This window comes from Triticum aestivum, chromosome 2D (assembly GCF_018294505.1).
Source record: "Triticum aestivum cultivar Chinese Spring chromosome 2D, IWGSC CS RefSeq v2.1, whole genome shotgun sequence".
Classification (NCBI taxonomy): domain Eukaryota; kingdom Viridiplantae; phylum Streptophyta; class Magnoliopsida; order Poales; family Poaceae; genus Triticum; species Triticum aestivum.
This window is the reverse complement of record NC_057799.1, coordinates 77,682,039-77,686,020: the sequence shown is the minus strand read 5'-3', so window position 1 is coordinate 77,686,020 and position 3,982 is coordinate 77,682,039.

Sequence of the window (3,982 nt, the reverse complement as noted above, 5' to 3'; positions counted from 1 at the left end):
CATCTACCTTTGGGATTAGTTTTAGACCTAAATAATTGTTATTTGGTGCCAGCGTTAAGCATGAGCATTATATCTGGATCTTGTTTGATGCGAGACGGTTATTCATTTAAATCTGAGAATAATGGTTGTTCTATTTATACGAGTAATATCTTTTATGGTCATGCACCCTTAAAGAGTGGTCTATTTGTGATGAATCTCGATAGTAGTGATACACATATTCATAATGTTGAAGCCAAAAGATGCAGAGTTGATAATGATAGTGCAACTTATTTGTGGCACTGCCGTTTGGGTCATATTGGTGTAAAGCACATGAAGAAACTCCATACTGATGGACTTTTGGAATCACTTGGTACTTGCGAACCATGCCTCATGGGCAAGATGACTAAAACGCCGTTCTCCGGAACAATGGAACGAGCAACAGATTTGTTGGAAATCATACATACTGATGTATGTGGTCCAATGAATATTGAGGCTCGCAGCGGGTATCGTTATTTTCTCACCTTCACAGAAGATTTAAGCAGATATGGGTATATCTACTAATGAAACATAAGTCTGAAACTTTTGAAAAGTTCAAAGAATTTCAGGGTGAAGTGGAAAATCATCGTAACAAGGAAATAAAATTTCTACGATCTGATCGTGGAGGAGAATATTTGAGTTACGAGTTTGGTCTACATTTGAAACAATGCGGAATAGTTTCGCAACTCACGCCACCCGGAACACCACAACGTAATGGTGTGTCCGAACGTCGTAATCGTACTTTACTAGATATGGTGCGATCTATGATGTCTCTTACTGATTTACCGCTATCGTTTTGGGGTTATGCTTTAGAGACGGCTGCATTCACATTAAATAGGGCACCGACGAAATCCGTTGAGACGACACCTTATGAACTGTGGTTTGGCAAGAAACCAAAGTTGTCGTTTCTTAAAGTTTGGGGCTGCGATGCTTATGTGAAAAAGCTTCAACCTGATAAGCTCGAACCCAAATCGGAGAAATGTGTCTTCATAGGATACCCAAAGGAAACTGTTGGGTACACCTTCTATCACAGATCCGAAGGCAAGACATTCGTTGCTAAGAATGGATCCTTTCTAGAGAAGGAGTTTCTCTCGAAGGAAGTGAGTGGGAGGAAAGTAGAACTTGATGAGGTAACTGTACCTGCTCCCTTATTGGAAAGTAATTCATCACAGAAATCTGTTCCTGTGACTCCTACACCAATTAGTGAGGAAGCTAATGATGATGATCATGTAACTTCAGATCAAGTTACAACCGAACCTCGTAGGTCAACCAGAGTAAGATCCGCACCAGAGTGGTACGGTAATCCTATTCTGGAGGTCATGTTACTTGACCAAGGCGAACCTACGAACTATGAAGAAGCGATGGTGAGCCTAGATTCCGCAAAATGGCTTGAGGCCATGAAATCTGAGATGGGATCCATGTATGAGAACAAAGTATGGACTTTGGTTGACTTGCCCAATGATCGGCAAGCCATAGAGAATAAATGGATCTTCAAGAAGAAGACTGACGCTGACGGTAATGTTACTGTCTACAAAGCTCGACTTGTTGCGAAAGGTTTTTGACAAGTTCAAGGGGTTGACTACGATGAGACTTTCTCACCCGTAACGATGCTTAAGTCTCTCCGAATCATGTTAGCAATTGCCGCATTCTATGATTATGAAATTTGGAAAATGGATGTCAAAACTGCATTCCTGAATGGATTTCTAGAAGAAGAGTTGTATATGATGCAACCGGAAGGTTTTGTAGATCCAAAGGGAGCTAACAAAGTGTGCAAGCTACAGCGATCCATTTATGGACTGGTGCAAGCATCTCGGAGTTGGAATAAATGTTTTGATAGTGTGACCAAAGCATATGAATTTATACAGACTTTTGGAGAAGCCTGTATTTACAAGAAACTGAGTGGGAGCTCTGTAGCATTTCTGATATTATATGTGGATGACATATTGCTAATTGGAAATGATATAGAATTTCTGGATAGCATAAAAGGATACTTGAATAAGAGTTTTTCAATGAAAGACCTCGGTGAAGCTGCTTACATATTGGGCATCAAGATCTATAGAGATAGTTCAAGACACTTGATAGGACTTTCACAAAGCACATACCTTGACAAAGTTTTGAAAAAGTTCAAAATGGATCAAGCAAAGAAAGGGTTCTTGCCTGTGTTACAAGGTGTGAAATTGAGTCAGACTCAATGCCCGACCACTGCAGAAGATAGAGAGAAAATGAAAGATGTTCCCTATGCTTCAGCCATAGGCTCTATCATGTATGCAATGCTGTGTACCAGACCTGATGTGTGCCTTGCTATTAGCTTAGCAGGGAGGTACCAAATTAATCCAGGAATGGATTACTGGACAGCGGTCAAGAACATCCTGAAATACCTGAAGAGGACTAAGGATATGTTTCTCGTTTATGGAGGTGACAAAGAGCTAGTCGTAAATGGTTACGTTGATGCAAGCTTTGACACTGATCCGGACGATTCTAAATTGCAAACCGGATACGTGTTTACATTGAACGGTGGAGCTGTCAGTTGGTGCAGCTCTAAAACAAAGCGTCGTGGCGGGATCTACGTGTGAAGCGGAGTACATAGCTGCTTCGGAAGCAGCAAATGAAGGAGTCTGGATGAAGGAGTTCATATCCAATCTAGGTGTCATACCTAGTGCATCGGGACCGATGAAAATCTTTTGTGACAATACTGGTGCAATTGCCTTGGCAAAGGAATCCAGATTTCACAAGAGAACCAAACACATCAAGAGATGCTTCAATTCCATCCGGGATCAAGTCCAGGTGGGAGACATAGAGATTTGGAAGATACATACGGATCTGAATATTGCAGGCCCGTTGACTAAGCCTCTTCCACGAGAAAAACATGATCAGCACCAAAACTCCATGGGTGTTAGAATCATTACTGTGTAATCTAGATTATTGACTCTAGTGCAAATGGGAGACTGAAGGAAATATGCCCTAGAGGCAATAATAAAGTTATTATTTATTTCCTTATATCATGATAAATGTTTATTATTCATGCTAGAATTGTATTAACCGGGAAACATAATACATGTGTGAATACATAGACAAACATAGTGTCACTAGTATGCCTCTACTTGACTAGCTCGTTAATCAAAGATGGTTGAGTTTCCTAAACCATAGACATGAGTTGTCATTTGATTAACGGGATCACACCATTAGGACAATGATGTGATTGACTTGACCCATTCTGTTAGCTTAGCACATGATCGTTTAGTTTATTGTTATTGCTTTCTTCATGACTTATACATGTTCCTATGACTATGAGATTATGCAACTCCCGATTACCGGAGGAACACTTTGTGTGCTACCAAACGTCACAACGTAACTGGGTGATTATAAAGGTGCTCTACAGGTGTCTCCGATGGTACTTGTTGAGTTGGCCTAAATCAAGATTAGGATTTGTCACTCCGATTGTCGGAGAGGTATCTCTGGGCCCTCTCGGTAATGCGCATCACAATAAGCCTTGCAAGCAATGTGACTAATGAGTTAGTTGTGGGATGATGCATTACATAACGAGTAAAGAGACTTGCCGGTAACGAGATTGAGCTAGGTATTGAGATACCGACGATCGAATCTCGGGCAAGTAACATACCGATGACAAAGGGAACAACGTATGTTGTTATGCGGTTTGACCGATAAAGATCTTCGTAGAATATGTGGGAGCCAATATGAGCATCCAGGTTCCGCTATTGGCTATTGGCTGGAGACGTGTCTCGGTCATGTCTACATAGTTCTCGAACCCGTAGGGTCCGCACGCTTAAAGTTCGGTGACGATCGGTATTATGAGTTTTTGTGTTTTGATGTACCGAAGGTAGTTCGGAGTCCCGGATATGATCACGAACATGACGAGGAGTCTCAAAATGGTCGAGACGTAAAGATCGATATATTGGACGACTATATTCGGACACCGGAAGAGTTCCGGCTGGTTTCGGAGAAAACC